Raw genomic sequence first — 22,234 nt, forward strand, 5'->3', positions numbered from 1 at the left:
CCCTCCTGAACTTGTGGTACTTCAGGTATTAGAGGTGAGGCAAGAATCCTTCTTGCTCCTAAATGTCCCTTCTAGACTGTTCTCTTTCCTTTCTAAGCCAACAGATTGTACCCGTATGCAACCCATCTACCAACCCATCTGCCAGCCAACATCCTCTTATTCCTCGAAGATGTTAGCTCCTGGCTTGCTGTCATGCTCTCCAACACTACCCTTGTCATAACAGTGGGTGCTTTCAATATTCATTTGGGTTATTTTCCCAAGCCCCTAAAATTTCAGTTTCTTTAACTGCTGTCATTCAATGACTTTTTTCCTCTAAACCACCACAGACTCTCATTCCCACTGACAGCACCAATCATGAACTCCCTCTATAATTTTTCAGCCAAGCAATATGGTCTCTAAACAGCATCTTTTAGTCTTTCTGCTCACTCCTACTGTTCTGATGCTCATTCAGTCCCCTCCATAGTGAAATTCACTGATTCTACCAGCTTTTTACTTATTTTCATGTTGTCCCTCTCTTTTTTAGGTTCCATTGTCAATCATTATAATCATTTCCTTGAATACACCTTTATATTTCTTGTATTTAAGAGGCAAAAGTCCCAATCCTGGTTAAATCTAAATCTCTGCCTTATCCCTGTACCTGCTCAAATGAAAATGTCTAGAGAAAAACAAGCAACCGTGATGATTGGTTTCACTTAAGTTCATAATGAATTACTTTAACTGGCTGTTAATGTTGCTCAACGATAATAGCACATTTCCTGCTCATTTTCCCATTCTCCCATATTAACTAATTTATACTTCCTCTCCTCTCCTCACACTCCTAATCGCCAACACTTTCCTTGTCTTCCTGGTGAAGCGATTAGAAGAGAATTTCCCAGTTCTTGCCACTTCACTTCTAAATACTCTGTGTTACTCTAAGTCCATATTTTACTCTGTGTCCATTTTCTCTTGAAGTCAATAGTCAGGCTTTCACCCACAACATCCCCCTTCTGCTAATCTTTTCCAGGTCACCAGCTGACTTACACGTTCTAAATCAAAGATCAATTCACAGTTGTCATCTTACTTGACCTACAACTAGAAGTTAACAAATTCGGTCATCTCTCCTCCTTGAAACACTTTCATTTGACTTCCAGAACATCAAATCCTTGGTTTTCCTGCCATGCCATTGGCCATCTCTTGGAGGTTTTTGATGATTCTTTCTCATCTATCTGGACGCTTAATGTTAGGGTGCTTCAGGGATAAGTCTTAACTCTACTAGTGATCTCAGCATGCAAGCATATAGTGTAGAATTTATTTCAGATATAAACTATTTTATATATTTCTAAAATATATATCCTAATTGCAACCTGTCCCTTGAATAGCAGAGTCATATATCCAGCTGTCTAGTGGACATTTCTAAAATGGATAATAGGCATCTAAAGTGAGTATCTGTGATCAAAACTCAGCTTACACTATTTGCTCTCCAAACTTGTTTCTCTTCCCATCTTCCCCATTTCAGTTAATGGCAGTTCCATCTTTTTGCATACTCAGGCAAAAATCTCACATTAATTCTTGACTTCTCTCTTTCTTTTCATATTTACCTTTATTTACTTAATACTAAATACTAATCATACTAATATTAATATATTAATACTAAATATGTATGAATACATGCATACTTTATATACTTTATTTGTCACAAATTCTATTGTCTATATTTTCAAACATATTCAGAACCTGACCAATTCTCACACCTTGTTACCACCCACATCATGCCATGTGGATGTATGTAATAACCATCTAACTGCTCTCCTTGTTTCTGGCCTTGCCTTCTCCCCTATGTCTATTTTTTTAACTTTTTTTTAAATGTTTATTTCTGAGAAAGACAGAGACAGAGTGAGAGTGGGGAAGAGGGAAAGAGAGAGAGGGAGACGCAGAATGTGAAGCAGACTCTAGGCTCTGAGGTGTCAGCACAGAGCCCAACATGAGGCTCAAACTCCGGAATGGTGAGTTCATGACCTGAGCCAAAGTCAGATACCTAACCAAATAAGCCACCCAGGTGCCCCAGCCCCTTTGTCTATTCTTAAACAGCAGTCAGATGAATTCAAAATATTTCATAATTTCCAAATTAATTCCTTGAGCCATAGCTTATTTGGAAGTGTGGTAATTAATTTTCGTATATTAGGAGATTTCTACTTTTCCAAATTGATTTCTAGTTTAAATCCCATTGTTTTTAAGGAACATTCTCTGTCTTTTAAACCTATTAAGGCTCATTTTTATAGCCCAGCATATGATCTGTTTTGATGAATTTCCCGTCTACATTTGAAAGTAATATATTTTATGCAGTTGTTGGGCATAGTGCACTATAAATGTCAATTAGATCAAGTGTTAGTAGTGTTCTTCCAATCTTTTGTATCCTTACTGAATTTCTTGTCTGATTTATGTTTTAATTACTGGGAGAAAAATGTGAAAATCTCTACGTGGGATTGTGGACTTGCCTATTTTTTCTTTTCCTTTTTTCCTCATGTTTTCAGGTATTTTGAAACTGTGCTATTCACTTAAATATATTTAAGATTATTGTATCTTCCTAATAAATTGACACTTTTATCATTAGGAATTCTCCCTCTTTATCTATGTTAATACACATTGACTTTGAACCATACCACATAATTTTCTTTGTTTCATCATATCTGTGTCCTTATACCTAAAATAGATCCCTTATGAACAGCATTTAGTTGAGTCTTGTTTCCAACCTTGCAAGTCTTTAAAAAATGTTTTTTTAAGTTTACTTATTTATTTTGAGAGAGAGAAAGCAGAGAGGGAAAGAGGGACAGAAAGAGAGAGAGAGAATCCCAAACAGACTTCCTGTGGTCAGTGCAGAGCCCGATGTGACTCTTGATCTCACAAACTGTGAGATCATGACCTGAGCAGAGATCAGTCTGGTGCTTAACCAACTGAGCCACCCAAGCCCCCCTGGCAAGTCTTTTAAGTAGAGTGGTTGAGTCTACCTAGAGTTATTGTAATTATTGATATGGTTGGGTTCAAACTTACTATCTTGCTCTTTGCATCTGTTACATGTTCTTTTGGAAAAAAAAATTTTAATTTAACCTTTTATATTTGCCCTCATATTTACCACCTTCGGTGATCTTCATTACTTCGTATAGGTCCAGACTTTATCTAGGAACATTTCTCTTTAACCCAAGAACTTCCTTTTTATTTGTGTGGTGTGACTTTGCTAATGCCAAAGGCATTAAGCACCTGTTTATCTGAAGCATCTTTATTTTGCTTTCATTTTTGGATACATATTTTTGCTGGATATATGATTCTAAGTCCTTGAATATGTCAATAAAGATGTCATTCCATTTTCTTTTGGCTTCCATTTCTTTCTGATGAGAAGAGAGCATCATATTTATTGGTGTACTCATGAATATAATATGTTTTTTGTCCCTTGCTGGTTTTAAGATTTTCTTCTTTGTCTTTGATATGCTTAAGTTTCACTCTGATGTGCTCCAGTGTGGTTTTTATATTTATTCATTCTCCTGGAATTTGCTGTACTTCTTGAATTTGTGGATTGATATTTTTAATCACATTTAGATAATTTTTGGCCATTATCTTTTCAAATATTTTCTGTTTTGCTCCATATTCTGTCTCAACTCCATTTGGACTGTAGTTGCATGTATGTTAAACTGTCTGAAATTAGTCCACATGTATGGAAACTTTGGCCTGCATTTTTCGTTCTTTTATATTTCCTCTCTGGGTCATATTAGATAGCTTGTATAGATTGAAATCTGACTTTGGGATTATGAAAATTTCTGCTTTCTCAAGTCCATTAAATATTTCAATAAATCCTTTGTTTTGGAAAGACTTTCTTTTCAATTCTAACATTTCTAGTCAGTCCTCTTCTAGAGTTTCAACTTTTTGCTGAAACTCTCTATCTATTCATACATTTTGCCCATATTTTCTACTAAAAATTTTGCCATATTTATAACAGCTCTTCCGATTCCTTCACTGCTAATTTCAACATTTGAATCATTTATGAATCTTTTATTGGCCAACTTTCTGTTGAAATGGGTCTCACGGGTCATCTTGCTTTTTGCATATCTGGTAGAGCTTCTAGGTGATGTCATTTTCCTGTGAAGAGGGGGTTTTGTCCTGAAATAAAGTTAAATTCGTGGCAGATCCCTTTGCTCTCATTCGCTGTTAGTCCTAGCACGTTGCAAGAATAAGGATCTTAGGCTGCGGTCCTAAATCCTAAGGCATAGGCTTTCTGAGTTCTCAACTGAATGCTCAAGTTGTTCATCAGCATATCTCCATCTGGCTGGGATGGGAATGCCAATGTTTCCCCCGCACTCCGCGGCTCTGAAATCTCTGTTCACCTCTCAGTCCCCCAGCAGCTGTTCTTTGCTTATCCTCACAGACTCATGCCCTGCACAAGCACAGCTTAGAATCTGGCCAACGACTAGAGGGGAATCTCTATGCTAATTTCTCAGGCTTCCTCTCAGTGGTTTCATCTCTCCAGAGCCTGCCCTAACAATTACAGATGCCTTAGAATCCCCAAAGCCTAATAACCATTTCTTTTACCCACTTAGTTTTTACTCCCTCCAGCCAGATAGCAATTCTTTGCTTCTTCAATTTTCTCAGAAATGATTTGGAAATCTCTCCTGACAACAAGCCAGCATGAATGGGAAATTGACCTCATGCGCTTTCCTTCTTTCGAGGGTCACAGCCTTATACTGTCCATGTTTCAATGTTTGAAATCAGTTTGCTCTTCTCCCATTGCATAGTTTTCTATTACATAAGGGTAAATCTAATACTAGCTCCTCGATCATGAACTGAATCATGATTTTGTTATTTTTAAATATTTTCAATAGAGTTTTAATTTCTTCCCTAAGGAAAAAAATTTTAAAAGGCATACTTTCCGTCTTAGAAAAATGTGTTGCAGAAATTGTGAATAATGAATTTAGTGAAACCACATTTTAAGTGTTGGTGGTGGTGGTAGTGTTGGGGTATGTACAGGTATAGAAGGTAAGTTCTAAAGTTGGCATGCAAGACATCAACTGTATATTCTTCAAATTTTCATTGAGTGCTCCTTGGAATGGAGATTCACATACCACCTTTCAGAAAGCCCCAGAGTCAACTTCTTTGAGCACCAGATGAAAAAGTTGGTGGTTGTAAGAAAATTTGTATCTTTTTTTTTTATATGAGATTTATTGACAAATTGGTTTCCATACAACACCCAGTGCTCATCCCAAAAGGTGCCCTCCTCAAAACCCATCACCCACCCTCCCCTCCCTCCCACCCCCCATCAACCCTCAGTTTGTTCTCAGTTTTTAACAGTCTCTTATACTTTGGCTCTCTCCCACTCTAACCTGTTTTTTTTTTCCTTCCCCTCCCCCATGGGTTCCTGTTAAGTTTCTCAGGATCCACATAAGAGTGAAACCATATGGTATCTGTCTTTCTCTGTATGGCTTATTTCACTTAGCATCACACTCTCCAGTTCCATCCACGTTGCTACAAAAGGCCATATTTCATTTTTTCTCATTGCCACGTAATATTCCATTGTGTATATAAACCACAATTTCTTTATCCATTCATCAGTTGATGGACAGAAAATTTGTATCTTTAAGCTCTGGTTCCCACTTAGTGCTTTCACTGGGAGGGGAGACGGATGCCGCCTGAAGAAACATCAGATTCGTATCTACTCTTATGCTCTCCTTGAAGGTATACTCTTTGAATGAAGTGGTAGACTTGTTTTGTTTTGCTTTTTCTCCTTTTTTTGGTCTATAGGGTAGTGAATTTTATTTTCTCTCTTCCTTTTTCTTTCTCTTTCTCACCTGAGTGCATGGCTAAGGGCATTTTTCACAAGCTTAATGTGTGGGTTGGTCTCCAGCTGAGTATATGGCCAGAGGCCTGAGTAGCTAAGTTGGTTATAGCATAGAGTTACCCTTAGTTCTTCTATAAGCTAGTTTCTTTTCCTTGGTTACCTGACCACAGACACCATTCTGACCCTCATTATATATTATATTCAAGTGTTTCTGCATGATATCAATAGATGTTTGACCAGAGTCTGAAAGGTACAAGGGTCTGGCAAAGTCAGAGAGGGATGAAAACAAGTAGTCTTTGAAGATTTGGGACTAAATATTAGATTGTTGGGGAAACTATTAAAAGATAGATAGTTAGATATGAACATTTATCTGATTATGGTAAAACCACAGTCTTAGAATATTTATTTGGGCAACATTGTTAATGGCAAAATGGGCATGAAACTTAAAGTAAAGAAATAATTGGAAGCCTACTGAAATGGGTAAAAAGGAATGAAACTAACTAGAATTGATTTGGTAAAGGGGAAGAGCTGGATTTATGAGACAATTTTAACATATAATCTATAGTTCAGTTATTGAATATATAGTATGCTGTTCAAGTACAGTGAATGGGCCAAATTAAAATAATGCATTAGAATACTAGTTAAGGAAGAATGCTGAAGGAAAAAAAATACACTTCATACATTAGGTTATTGAGAATCATTATCTGATGATATGACTGGGGTATACTGGTGGCTCAAATGCCAATAAACTAAAAAGAAAGCAGGGAGGTCTGTAATAAAGAATAAACACAAAAAAAAAAACCAATATAGAAAGTGAATATGTAACTCAGAAGAAAAGCAAGGTTATTCTAATATTATTCAGTATCGTCAATTGCCAGGACTGCCTCAGGCATTTACATGAACTCGGAAAAAGTACGGTAATTATTATTAATCGAGGATGCCATGTGACATGTTGCTTCCCCCACAGTCTGGTAGAATAATGTGTCCTAACATAGATAGTTAAAGGTCTCAGAGAGCCAAAGGCTGCATGTGTCTTGAGAAAAACAACTAGAGAATCATTATCTTAGAGTCACAAACAACTGCTAGCATTGGATACACAAACATTCGTATATAGCCTAAAGTGGTTTAGAAGTTTTCTCATAAAAATCTGGATTTCTGGCTTCTCTTGAAATATTGGAAGATCCAGCGACTCAAGGTCAATGGCAATAACTGACAGGAACTGCACATTGCAGCCACCAGCCCTGTATCTAGGCATCCACCCCTCATTTATACAATGTAAATATATTGACACAAAGACCAAAGGATCATTCATTTTTATTATCTTCCTAGCCTTGTAGGCATTTGAGTTTGCAGTACTTGATTTAAGTTGCAAATAAAGTCACAAGTGCCAGAGTATTTCATATCTGGATCTAATAAAGGAAAAGCAATAGGACCCCTAAGAGAAGGCTAAAGGACTTGGGATTATTTATTTTGAAAAGTACAATGACAGATTTCCAGAAATGTCTTCAGTATGAAGACTGTTATGTAGAAAAGAGGCTCTCAATTGCCTTAGATTAAGTAGATTTTATTATGAGGACCTATCTAAGGCAAAATTATAAAGTGATCAAATTTTATTTGGGGGCAAAAAAAGCCACATTTGCCATTTTCCTTTTCTTTCTCTTCAACATTGAACGATATCACCAGATTGTTTGATCTTTATAATATCCTCTATAAAATTTGCAAATGTGTGTATTTACATATTTATAAAATATCTTCTTAGTAGCTAAGAAGAATGGAATTTTATAATTATTCCCAGATTTAATTGTGAGGTACCATCTAGAGCTTGAGGTTTAGATTTATTATTTCACCAAATATTTATTTAGCTTCTGGGGATAAAGTAGGTTCGAGGTTCTTTCTTTCTTCAAGCTTAAATTTTAGTTGAGAAGACAAATAACAGATACATTATAAAAATAAACAAATAAATGATACTGCAAATTGGTAAGAGCTATGAAGCATCAGAGGGTGGTGGGGAGGGAGAGTGAGTAATGGCTGAGAAGTTGCTGTAGAGAGGCAGGTCAGAGAAGGCCTCCTGGGAGGGTGACACTTGACTAAAATTGAATGTTAAGGAGTCAGCCTGGAGTTTGTTATTTTCTGGACAATGAAAACAACCAATATAAAGGCAAGAAGGACCTTGATATGTTCTAAAAGCAGAGTGAAAGCAGACAGCAGCAAGTGATTATGACTGAGGTATATTTCTGATCTCAGATTTCTTATTGTAAGATGAGGGACATAATAGCTCTCTCACTTGGTTGTATTAGGATTAAATATAATCAAGGATTAAATATTCACCCCTAGGGGCCATTTCTGTGTGATTGTGGAGCTTCCTGGGAGAAAATTCATTTGGGCGGAAGGAATAAGTACACATGCTTCACCCAGTAACAAATGCCTCCTTGTATATGAGAGGAGAGAGGTTTCTCTTTTTTTTCCCCAGAGAGAGAAGGAGAGAGAATCTCAAACAGGTGCCACGCCCAGCACTGAGCCCAACACAGGGCTCGATCCCACGACCCTGGGATCATGACCTGAGCCAAAGTTAAGAGTCAGATACTTAACCAACTGAGCCACCCAGGCATTCCAGAGGAGAGATTTCTGAACACAGAGTGGGAGTAAGCCAAATTCAGTCCCATATCGAATTCATATCTGACTACTGTGAATTATGTGGAATTATGTTGGTGGTGGGCCATAGGACGGGGTGAACTGGAAGCAAAAAGTTTAAAGTGCTATTTACTTTCAACTTCCAACTCTTCAAGATATGGGAACACAAGCTAAATGTTTTGAGGTTCTATGAGAAAATGCAGATCTAAGAGGTTTGGAGAGTCTTTCTGTGTATTTCTGCAGAGAACACAGCTGGCTTAAATGCTTTTTTAAAAAATGTTTATTCATTTTTGAAAGATAGAGACAGAGCACAAACAGGGGAGGGGGACACAGAAAGAGAGGGGGACACCGAATCTGAAGCAGGCTCCAGGCTCTGAGCTGTCAGCACAGAGCCTGACACAGGGCTTGAACTCACGGACTATGAGATCATGATCTGAACCAAAGTCAGATGCTTAACTGACTGAGCCACCCAGGAACCCCTTCAATGCTTTGACTTAAGTAGCAACACAGCTGGCAGGAGACGACACTCCCGAGAGGCTGCAAAGTCAAGTGGATGAGATGGTTCCTGGTGGATGTGGCACTCCTCACAGATGTCACTGTAGCCCCTGGTGTCACTCAGCTGATACCTGTTGATGCCAGAGCCCCCTAAGGAACAGCATGGTACCCAGGAGATGATGTGGCAGCTGACTGGAGTGAGGTATCAACATTACTGCCTTGATGTTGTGGCCAGACCATCCTGGCAAAAGAAGAAAACAATGAAAAAACAGAGAGAGAGAGAGAGAGAGAGAGAGAGAGAGAGAAGACAACTGTCTATTTATATAGTGTGATAGAGTAACTTTTAGCACATATGAAATGCACCCTGGAGATTTGCAGGGAAACTTGGGAATTGCATAGTAAAGGGCTGGATATCTGAATACGGGTGTAAGAGACAGGAAAATGTGTGTTTAATACTAATGCTATGCCAGATATACAAGAGATGCCCCTATAGAGTTGCCAGATAAAATACAAGTTGCACAGTTAACTTTGATTTTCAGACAAACAACAATTTTTTTTTCTGTAAATATGTCCCAAATATGGCATAGGGCATACTTATACTAAAATTTATACATTGTCTGTCTGACATTCAAAGCCAGATGGGCATCTGTATTTTAGTTTCCTAAATCTGGTGACCTTATGCCCATAAAGCAGTATTTGTTTTAATGAGGCACTATAGCTTGAATAATTGCTCCTTACTATTTGGAAGCCATTATCCGTGTAGCAAACTTCCCAGCAAGCTTATTGTAGTTGCATTAAAAATTATTTACTTAAAACACAGTGCCACCTAGCTGGGACTTGCTATTTAACTATTTCATACCCCTGTTACATGTAAGGTTTATCCAAGCAGTCACAATCTGCCCTGTATTTCTATACAAAACCTCACAAGATTCTAATTCATTACCTACTGGGAGGAACCCCTTGTATCTAATGGGCATTTTTTTCTTGGCCCTCCCAGCCCCCACCCCCCAATCAGACAGCCAGCCAGCCAGCATTTCTCAAGTACCTAAAATGAACTCAGGCTAAGAGCTTACTTTTGAAGGAACGACACAATTATTTATTAACTTTTGAAGTGGAGCAAGTTGTTAGAAGAAACAAAAAATGCCAGGGAGGACCTGGTGAGGGACTCTAGGCAGCCTGGGTTGTGAAGAAACTAAAAGGGAGACATGGAAAGAAACTTGAATTTTAGTCTTCTGGGCAATTTTGTCTGATCAGTCCTGGCTATGGCTCAGGATATACTGGCTTTCTACGTCTGTCTCTAGAATTAAATTTTCCCCTCCCATAGTTGACGTAATGTCATCAGAGTAAATCACACTGCTGAGATTCTTGCTCCTCTGGTAATGGGGAGGAGAGATTCAGCAGATTCCTAGCCCTGAGAACATAGTCCCCTCCCTATCCACTCTGGGTTGCCAAGTTAAGCTTGCTTCTGAAGCTGCATCCTGGTTCAGTGAAAATGCATTTGGTGATGGATTAGCAAAGTCTGGGTTGGGGGAGGGTCTATAGATGGTGGGAGATAAAGTTTGGCAACTTGGACCAAGAGGGATTTATCATAATGCTACCTTTAAGGGTATTATCTTGACCTATTTGTTTAGGGCAAGAATAGCAAGAGATAGGCAAGTTTTAGGCCAATGTTCCAGGACACTTGGCAGATCTTGGAGTAGGCTTATCTCACTGACAAAAGCAAATGGAAGTGAGATAGCTCAGGGCTATCTCAGGGCAGGTGAGGGTAGCTCAGGGCAGAAGGGGCCTGGGTTCACCCTACAGATATAAGGAGAACTCCCAGTCTATGTGCAAAAGAGCAGGTTTCCAGGGCTGGCAGAGGATTGGTGAACTCATCCATTGTTTTCAGTGTACGTGTATGAGAATCACACAAATAGGTCCTTGCTAGGCTGTGCTAGAAAAAGAAGCCTCAAGGGGACATGGAGGCCAGATAGAGCAAATAGTTCTCCAGTCCTCCCCTCAGCATCCTGGTCTACATTGCTGATCGATCACTGGATTCTTTCCTGCCTGCACAGCCTGGATACTGCTTCACAGCCTTCACTGAACAACACTGGTAGCAATTACTAAGAAATTGGGCTGGATTTGACTAATCTGGTCTGAGACCAGATTCTGAGATAGCACAATTTCCACACCAAGTTCAAAAGAGTGACGCTAACAACCCGGCTCTGGGACTGAAACAAAGATTGGAGAAGAGCTGAAGTTCAAGGACGAGGATACAAGAAGTCAGGGCACAGGCCATCTCCAGAGCTTCATGATTCTGTCCCCATTAATGCATCTTGAGACTATTAAAGATGGAATGCTCTGAATAAAATGCCTACATTTTTGGTTCTGGATTAAAGGGGACCTTATACTATCTGACATTTTGAGCTCTTTAATTTTGGATCAGTTAATATTTTACTATTAAAATGCACCCCCCCCCCCAGGTCAAGGTATTGCTTGAGGACAAAAATCATTTTTTTTTTTTTTGGACTAGAGAATAATTGTGTACAAGTGTGCATTGTGTTTGAATTGTTCTCAAAATTCCTGCCATATAAAGGGACTCATAAAATAGGCTATTTCACTTGCTGTTGTATATATCTGACTTACATCACAGAGTTTGTTTAGTATCTTCTGCCTTTCACAGTCATCAGCAAGATTTTAAAGCAGATATTGATTTATATGATGTAAATGCCAAGGCCTTTTGTCCTATCCTCTCCACCCTCCAACACCTCCCTTCTGCACACCATGTCCCTGTACACCCTTCTGACTCATTTTCACAAATGCTGACTGTATTGACTCCATAAAACATGCTTCTTACACTTACAAGTGGACCTGATTGCCTAAAACAGGCGACACGATTGCTTCAAAAATGAGCCCACTCTTTGATCTACTTTGTCAGGATCTGCCTGTGCCTAGCCTAGATTTTACACAGTGGTAAGAGCAGAGAATAAAGCTAGGGTTTGAGTTTCAGTATTGAACCTTAGCACCAGTGTTACCTAGAGTAAGGTATGGAATGTGTTACTTTCCTTATAACATGGGTGATAATAATATTAATAATAAAAGTGATTTGTAGGGGTAATCCATGCACAATGCTGGCACACAGTGATCAATAAATGTTAGCCATTTTGTTATTATTGTTTTCTCCATCCCCTCCTCAAAGATACCATAACCTTCTCAATCCCCCCACGTGCTCCATTCTCTGCTAAATTTAATTCCCTACAACCAGTCTTGATTTGGACAAGAGATATTTCAGATATTCAACCCAGACTTTTAGGGGCAGTGATCTGCTCCTTCTTCCTTCTCTCTTTCCCTTCCCTTCCCTTCCTCTACCTCCCTTTCCATCTTTCCCTTGTTCTCCTCCCTCCCTTCCCTCTTACTCTCTTTTCCTCTCTTCCTCTCCTTTCCTTTCTTTTCTTCCTTACAAAACACATTTACTAATGGCCTATTATGATCCATGTTCCATCCCAGACATTGAGAATAAAATGGTAATGAAAAGTTATCTTATTTTATAAAGATATAGTGAATTAATACTTTTGAAGTGCTTTAGAATAGCCTGACACGCAAGTGCTCTGTTTGTTAAGTAAACCTGGGTTTCTGCTTCATTCCCAGTGTCTGATCTTAATCTTATATTTCCACTGGTAATCAAATTCTTGTCTTGATGCTCATGTTTTCATGCCTATTCACATCCAAGGAGAAGGATGTCAGAGGCACACTCCCAATATCCCACCTAGCTCAGTGGTTTCTGAACCATTGCCCTGATGGTAGATTTACTCATTGGCAACTGCCTGTTCATATCTACCGTAACAATTACTCTTGAATCCTGTTCTATTGGACTCTTCTGAGACAGACTAACATATTAGATTACCCCTTATTTTCTATTTCCCTGCTTTTGAGGGGTTACTGTATTATTACCTATCAGAATGGCATTCTATCTTGGACAAGCACTAGCCATTATGTCTGCTCCCTCAGCCCCCATACTTCAGTCAGATCCACCTTGTTGCAGCCCACCCAGTAAACTCTGTTCCTTTAAAGAAGCATGAAGCTTTTCCTCTTTTTAAAGAAATCAAATATCTCTAGTTCTTAATTGATATGTAGACTAATATACATAGAAAGGCTGCCAAGTGAACATTATTCATAATATGAATAACTTGGGGTGCCTGGCTGGTGTCTGACTTCATCTCAGGTCATGATCTCAGGGTTCATGAGTTCAAGCCCCAAGTCGGGCTCTGTGCTGACAGCTTGGAGCCTGGAGCCTGCTTCAGATTCTGTGTCTCCTCTCTCTCTGCCCCTCCCCAACTCGTGCTCGCTCGCTCTCTCTCTCTCTCTCTCTCTCTCTCAAAAATAAATAAACGTTAAAAAATAATTTGAATAACTAGTAATAGGCAATACATGAAGTCAAAGTCTAAATAGTAAGGAATGTGGATTTCATCTTCTGTCTATGACTTTTAGTTAGTTCAGCAAAGAAGATGCACTGACTAATCTCTGAGAACAATTTAAAACAAAACAAAACAAAACATTATTTTTAAATTTAAACTTCATTTCAGAATACCTAGGCTTACAGAAAAGCTGTGAAGATGGTACAAGAGAGTTCCCATATACCCACACCCAATTTCCCCTATTATATTTTTTTAATTTTATTTTTATTATTTTTTATTAATTTTGTAATGTTTATTTTTTAGAGAGAATGAGAGAGAGAGAGAGAGAGAGAGAGAGAGAGAGAGAGAGAGAACAGGGAAAGGGACAGAGAGAGAGGCGGACACAGAAGCAGGCTCCAGGCTCCGAGCCCCGATGCAGGGCTGGAACTCATGAACCATGAGATCATGACCTGAGCCAAAGTCCAACACTCATCCAACCAAGCCACCCAGGTGCCCCCAATTAATTAACATCTTTCGTTAGTATGGCACATTTTCACACTTAAAGAACCAAAGTAATGCATTCTTAACTGAAGTCCATACTTTATTTTGATTTTCTTAGATCTTACGTAATGTCCTTGTTCTGTTCCAGATCCCATCCAGAATACCATATTGCATTTACTTGTCCTACTCCTTAGACTCCTCTTGGCTTTGACTGTTTTCCACACTTATTTTGTTTTTGATATCTTGATAGCTTTGAGGAATACTCATTAAGCATTTTGTAGAATGTCTCTCGATGGACATCCGTTGATATTTTTCTCATGGTTAGTGTAGGTTAATGGATTTTGGAAGACCACAGAGGTAAAGTGCCATTTTCGTCACATCAAATCAAAGGTAAATACCATAAAATGATTTAGGACTGTTAATTTTGATCACCAGGCTGAGGTAATATTTGTCAATTTTCTTAACTGTAAAGTCACTCTTTTCCCACTTTTTCCATACTGTCTTCTTTGGATGAAAGTCATTTGGCTTAGTCCCCACTTAAGGAGTGTGGAGTTATACTCTGTCTCCATGAGGGTGAAGTTTCTACCTACTGGGGTGTCATTTCTTCTAGGCATTCTCTTTAGCTACCAGAAATCCATAAGGGAGGTTGAGGTGAAGCGGAGCAGTTGCAGTGAAGAAACGCATGGGTTATATATATACCAGTTGGTAGTGGAGTGTAAGGGAGGTGAGAAATTGGTTGGAACAAGTAGTAAATGGTAGAGTGGAAGTGGTAACCTGAAGTGGAGTCTTGATCATCCATCAAGGATCCTGGGCACGTTTGTAGCTAAAGTCAAGAACCCAATGACAATGAAGAAATTCAAGACATTGGATGGGGACAGACAATTGATTAAGGAAACTAGATTATTTTATTTGGAGAGTATTGGTAAAGTGGCAGTATTTTGTTACGGTTTTCATTAGTATTCTCTGGGGAAACATGACAAATTAAAAATGTCAAAAGCAGTTATTCATAAGCCATTGAATAATTGTTTCTACCTTTATTTTTTGTAATCAAAGAGATTTTTGAAACATATAATGATAGAATTTATATGGTACACTTCAACTTCTTAAAGCACTATCACATTATGTCTCTCATTTTACTCTCAGAACTGTCCCATGAGGTAGGATAAATATTTACTTTCATTTTGCTAATAAGTAAATTGAGGGACAGAATTTATGTGGCTAGCCTCAAGGTCAACTTTTGAGTAGTGAAAATAAAATTAAAAGTTGGGTTTCTTAACAGTCAAGTTTGTATTCTTCCCACTGCCTGTTCCAGATTTTCTTAACCTGGGTATTAATGACAGCTAATCCTCTGTTATGCGAGCTGTTCTGTAGCTGTTCTGTATGTTGTAAGATGTTAAGCTATATCCCTAGCCTCTACTCATTGGATGTTAGCAGAATAATCCCCTTCCTTAAGTTGTGACAATGTTTCCAATTATTAGATTAGAGTGCATAGATATTAAGATTTCAGTCAAGATCAAATCCAATGAGTGGGGAATCATTGTTCTCCATGGCTTTTTTAATTATAATTTTGAATCTGTTATTTAAACAATACTTTAGAAGTACTTGTTAAACATTTGATAAAGGTAACAAAATGAATGAAGTACATTTTTTAATTCGTACAAATTTATACATTCTAGACTTCACTTTTTCATGTTTTCTTTTAATCTTATGCATTTTTTACATATATGATTTTTACATCACATAATTATAGGGTATAATTTGCATCCTTTTAAAATTATATCATAAACATTTTTCCTATTGCTACATAATGTGCATAATTATCATTTTAATTACTACATAATATTCTATATAGTTGGTAAGTCATACTCCATTTAACCATTTCCCTATTGCTGCATATTCATGTTGTTTTTGATATCACAAATAACACTGCAATAATCATCTTTGTGATTATTAAATTATATTACTTTTGGAGACAGATTCATAGGAATGAAATTACTGAGTCAGGGTTATGAGCAATTTAGTGGATCATGAAATGCATTGCCAAATTGCTTTCCAAAGGAATTTATACTGCCAGCAGAAATGTATGCTTGTATCAGTTACATTGCATCCTTGCCAGAATTGGGCATTTTAATCCCTTTTCTATGTTTTATAATTTAATAGTCACAAAATTCACTTTGAGTCTTCTGTTGTTGATGCCAATGATCTAGGGTGCTGGGGGAAAAGAAACATTTCTTGGGTGCCTATACTTGCTATGGACCATGCTAGGAAATTTGTACTCATTGCTTAAAATATCGACCTTAACTTTTTACTCCAGTGTCTCTCAGTAAGCTTGCCCTCCTTCACTTTTCTTCGTAACATTTATAATTATCTGAAGTTGTATTACACATTTATCTTCTTCTTTATTTTACTAACTCCTCCAGTAAAATGAGAACTTGTTAAAGGTGGGGGTTTTTGTCTTGTGTGTTGCTCTCTTGAAAAGTTCCTGGCATACAGAACTCATTGTTGAATGAAAATATGGAGGATTTAATTAATCTTAGTTTATGATCATATCAACCCTGACACATGGCCATTGGGACTGTTTACAGATATTTGGTGCTGTTTCTTCTTTCTGAGTACTGCTCCACTCTCTCATATTCAAACAATGGTTGATTTGCTTTTGCCAATGAAAAGTGAATAGAAGTGATGTGTGTCTTTTGGGGATAGACTGTTGAAAAGCCAGGCACACTCACCATTGGTTTCTTTCCTCTCTGCCAGAGTGAATACATATGTTCCAAATAAAATCTCCTCTGCCAGCCTGGATCTTGCTTTAGGTTGGTCATTAAATAGATCAGAGCCTCCAAGTGACCCTTCAGTGGGCATGTATGAACCAGAAACAAACAGTAATTACTTCGGGCTGAGATTTGGGAGTTGACTGTTTGTGTAGTAAAATTTAGCATAACCTGACTGATACAGAGGTTAGTAGTTTATATAACATGGCCTAAATCATAGAACTGGCAATGGAAAAGCAAAGATTCAAGACTTTCTGTCTGCCTTGTCCACTACTGCAGAAAACCGCAGGCAGTAAATAGGGTATATTAGTTTTTTAGGGCTGTATACTACCAACTGGGTGGCATAAATAAGAGAAATTTATTGCCTCACAATTCCAGGGTCTAGAAATCAGAATCAAGATGTCAACAGACTTGGTTCTTTCTAACGGCTGCGAGTAAGAGTTTGTTCCATGACTCCTGCCCAGCTTCTGCCAATTTGGCGACAGCCTTGGAATTCGCTGGCATGGAGAAGCATCACCCCAGTTTTTGCCTTCATCTTCACATGGTATTGTTCTCTTTGTGTGTATTTGTGTCCAAATTTCCCCTTTCTATAAGGACACGAATCCTGTCAGATTGGAGGCCCACTCTCCTCCCATATGACCTCATCTTAACTAATTATATCTGCAACTACTCTATTTTCAAATAAGGTTACATTCTGAGATACTCGGGATTAGGACCTCAGGAAGTTAATTTTAGAGGGACACAATTCAATCTAGAATAATCAGAACAGAAATGCTTTCTTGGTCTATTATCCAAAATGAAATTATATACATACAATGTATATATATACAGTAATATTTATTATTATTATTATTATTATTATTATTATATTTAACATTTATTTAATATTACTAGAGTAAATATTTTATGTTTCTGTACTTTATATGTATATGAATTATATATGTAATATATTATAATATATGCATCATCATATAATTGGCACATGCTATTAATTTATTTCAGGGTATAAACAGTATACAACAATTCTGTAACTACATCTAGATTAACCTAGATAGAAGAGAAGTTAGCTTACTATTCTTCTGCTATCTTTCCAGTGTTCCTGGAAATCTGTTGAATTAGAAAGAGGCAGCAATAATGGAGGAAAAAAATGGAGTTGAAAAATAGCAATGCTATCTTTTTAAAATATATATTGTTAAAGTGAACAATGTTAGAGTCTCAATTGATGGTGGCCCAGCTGGTAAGTCCATATGTCTTCAGCATTTTGAGATTAAGACCAAGTATTCAGAACAAATATAAAAGCATCTGAAATGGTATGGATATGATCCCAGATGCTGTCACCATATGTCTTAAGAATTTCTCACTTAAAAATACCAGGTCTATATTATTTGGCTTATCTAGTCTAACATACAAGGTGATCTTCCTTAACACAAAGCACCAAATCACAAAGAAAGCAATCTGGCTAAAACAGCTTGAAATTTTCATAACATTGAAGTTTTACATTCAATCATTGCAATTTAGGATCTCAAAAGTTTAAATTTCATTTATAATCAAATTGTATTAACATTGAACCATGCACTAAAAGCATTCTCTAAGAGAGCAAATATAATTATTTCACATCTATTTGGGTTCTTGCAGATCATGCCATAAGATAACATCTGGGAATCTCAGGTTATCTTTCTTACTTTCAGTAGTGGGGAAAAAGTACACTATTTTAAATACACTTACCCACAACAAATATAGAATCATGGCTCCACTTCTGATGACCAGATGAGTTTAGTTTGAACCACAGAAGACCATCTGGAATCAGTAGCACAGCAATTAAGTCAGAGTAGCAGCAGTGAAAACATTTATCACAAAGCCTATACATTTTATCTTATGAGAGAGGAGTAGAGTCCACTTCATCCTAATTGACTTAATTTTACATATAACACCTTTCTCATCTGTGTTCCATTGGCATCCTTCAGTTACTCAGTAGGACTTAACTATAGAAGATGAAATTTTAACGGAGTGGATAGCTGTTATGGACTGAATTTGTCTGTCCCCCAAATTCATATGTTGGAGCCCTGAACCCCAATGTGACTGTATTTGGAGATAGGGCCTCTTGGGACATAACTAAGGTTAAATGAGGTCCTAAGAGTGGGCTCTATTCTGATAGAACTAGTGTCTTTTTGAGAAGAAGAAGAGACACCAAAGCTGTTTTTCCTTGCGTGCACACAAAAGAAAGGCCATGTGAGGACACACAGAGAAGGCAGCTGTCTCCAATCCAAAGAGAGAATTCTCACCAAATACCACTTTGATCTTGGGCTTCTGGGTCTCAGAACTGTGAGAAAATTAACTCCTATGGTTTAAGCCACCCAGCCTGTGATCCTCTGTTGTAGCAGACTGACTTGACTAATATAATAGCAGACTGGAAGCAGGTCAGAAGGTTGTTAAGAGAGATTTCAAGACAAGAAATAATGAGAATAAACAGCAGAGGGCAGAGAAAATTATAAGAAGGTAAATAGGAAAAAAAATAAATAATCCTTAGATCAAGGAAACAAACCTCCTATATAACTTCATAACTCTTCATAACTCCCAAGAGGTTTACTTTATTAGAGCACCAAAAAATGATTCATGCTCAAAAGGCTAAGTGGGTTAAATTATTTATATTTATGTACTAAGGCAGAATATATGCAATATAATTTGGAAAGATTATAGTATTAAGCTTGAGTTCTTTAGAAAAAAATCACTTTTCCCCCACTCCCTTCTATTCCTTCTAATGAAGATCCTGTATAGCTGAGATGGCACTCTAATACAAATAAATTTCTGTCCTTTCCTAAGGCCAATATTTCTTAATTTGGCCATAGAAAGCAAGTGACCAAATAATTACAATAAAAAGAGATCTATATAGGGGCACCTGGGTGGCTCAGTCAGTTAAGCAACTGACTGGCTCAGGTCATGGTCTCATGTTTGAGGGTTCAAGTCCTGTGTCAGGCTCTGTGCTGACAGCTCAGAGCCTGGAGCCTGCTTCAGATTCTGTATCTCTTTCTCTCTCTCTCTCTCTTTCAAAAATAAACATTAAAAATTTTTAAAAAGAGATCTATATAATAATGAATACATATGAGACTATTATAATGTTGTGTATTAATATAAAGCATAGATAACATTTCTTTCAAAAATAAAGCTTTAATATATATATTAGGGATTATATATATGTATATATATATAATATATACATATATATGTGTGTATATATAATATATATACATATATATGTATATGTATATATGTATATGTGTATATAATATATACATGTATATGTATATGTATATGTATATATGTATATGTGTATACACATATATATGTATATGTGTATATAATATATACACATATATATGTATATATATTATATATACACAATACACACACACACACACACACACACACACAAAATATATATCCTGGGGCACCTGGGTGGCTCAGTCGGTTAAGTGACCAACTTCGGCTCAGGTCATGATCTCTCAGTCCGTGAGTTCGAGCCCCGCATTGGGCTTTGTGCCGATAGCTCAGAGCCTCAAGCCTGCTTCAGATTCTGTGTTTCCCCTCTCTCTCTCTCTCTGTCCCTCCCCACTCATGCTCTGTCTGTGTCTGTCTCAAAAATAAATAAACATTAAACAAAATTTAAAAAAATATATCCCTGTAAAGGTCTCTATATGCTTCTATATATAATATACAGCTTATATACGTATACATATATGTATACATATACATGTAGACAAGTAGTCTAATTTACTTTGTACAGAAGTGTGGGACCATAAAAAATAACCATGCAACCTGAATTTGTGCAGAAATATTTTTTAAATGCTTATTTATTTATTTATTTTGGGAGAGAGAGAGAGAGAGAGAGAGAGAGAGAGAGAGAGAGAATCGCAAGCAGGTTCTATGCTGTGAGTGCAGAGTCCAACATGGCGCTTGATCTCACAAACCATGAGATGATGACTTGAGCCAAATGCTTAACTGACTGAGCCACCCAAGAGCCCCTGTGCAAAGAGATCTTAATAAGCAATGGGAAAAGTTAAAATTTATCTTTTACCTTAAATTTTTTTGTCAAAACATTAAAAACTTTCTTACTGCCAATTTTGAATATATAAGAAATAAAAAATAACAAAACTAATATCTATTCAGTACGCTGTAATTTAAAACATTAGAAACATTGAAAATAAATTTTTTATTTCTTTATTAAAAATTTATCCAGAACAGCTTGAACAGTGCTTGCCTTCTTCCTGTCATATTAACTTATGACATGGGAGTATTATTTTCTATGCCTTGGTTAATTGTCATATTCCTTTCTTAGCTTGGATCAGCTATCCTTTGCAGATTTCAGTGTTGTGAAATATCTCCAAGAGTACCTTTTATGTGAAGTTGGGTGTTTTTGTCGAGTCGCTTCCTCTGAGACATCTTTATCTTTTACATCACAAATTCTTCTCATTTTCATTAATACACTCACTTTCCCTCAACTGTTCTGGCTGTTAAAGCGAACAGTGTTCAGTCTCAGTTGATGGTGGCCCAGCTGGTATGTCTACATGCCTTTAGCATTTCAGTAGCAAAACCAAGTATTCAGAATAAATGTAAAGGTTTCTGAAATGGTATGGATCTGATCCCTGATAATGGTGGTGGTGTCGACATTCCCGGTCAGCTAAGTCTTCTACAACAATATGTATGTTTGATGTGCATTTCATTTTCAGCATTATTGCCTTTTCTTCTTTGCTGCCTTTCCACCTTTGTTGGCTGCTTCCTTCTTTTAATTATGCATTTAAAAATGTCACATGGAATTATCACAGGGAGACAAGGAATCAACACAGTTGCATGCTTTGTTGTCTGTGCATGAACCAAATAACAAATTTGCAGTGACCATTGGAAGGCTCTAAAAATGTCACTGATGATCATCCATATGTGTACACATTGCGATCTGAGAACAAAAGAACTAGCAGCAATACTTTATGCAATAACTCATAGTTGTTATACCATGGTAACTAAAATTTGAACCCTGTTAATGGGGGAGTGGGGTAATTAAACTAAACAGTGTCTTAATTTGGGCTGCTGTAACAGAAGACCATAGACTGTGTGGCTTAAACAATAATCATTTATTGTTGTAGAACCTGAGAAGTCCAAGATCAAGGTGCTGCAGATCTGGTGTTTGAGGAAAGTCATCTTCCTGGTTTGCAGGTAGCTGTCTTCTCATATCTCTCTTCCTTAGAGAGAGAGGGGAAGACAGTTTTCTTGTCTCTTATGATAATGGCACCAATATCAAGAGGACTGTACCCTCATGACCTATGACTTCATGATCCAAAATCCCCATCACAAAATAACATCACACTGGGGATCCAAGCTTCAACATACAAATTCTAGGTGACACAAATATTCAGTCCATAGCACCATGGTAACTGAAATTTGTGAAAATAAAAATTGCACGAGTAGGTGCATACACAATACACATACACACAATCACTCATAACCTGGTTTTCATTTTCACTTATTCTTTTTACTTCTTCAGGTTTTATTCTTTTGCTTCAACTTCTTTTTTATTCTTTCTGCTCATGTGCTTTTATTCTCTCTTCATTTTCTTATAAAATTATGACTACTTCCTTTATTACTGTCTACAGGAGAAGACCTAGAAAGTCTTTCTG

The 22,234-nt window shown here is 37.3% G+C and overlaps 1 protein-coding gene across 9 annotated transcripts in view; it reads left to right on the top strand.

Annotated features, from left to right (window-relative positions):
* The window catches only part of SNX7 (sorting nexin 7), a 311,909-nt gene that overhangs the window by 255,961 nt on the left and 33,714 nt on the right, over nt 1-22,234 (top strand). For 8 of the 9 annotated variants that reach the window (XM_045036260.1, XM_045036251.1, XM_045036250.1 and 5 more), the window contains one exon: nt 21,704-21,773. The exons of the other annotated variant lie outside the window; for it this stretch is intronic. The gene's annotated coding sequence lies outside the window, so the exon portion shown is untranslated. The remainder of the gene's footprint in view (nt 1-21,703; nt 21,774-22,234) is intronic. 9 annotated transcript variants of the gene reach the window in all.

The sequence above is a fragment of the Felis catus genome, chromosome C1, assembly GCF_018350175.1.
Source record: "Felis catus isolate Fca126 chromosome C1, F.catus_Fca126_mat1.0, whole genome shotgun sequence".
NCBI classification, from domain to species: domain Eukaryota; kingdom Metazoa; phylum Chordata; class Mammalia; order Carnivora; family Felidae; genus Felis; species Felis catus.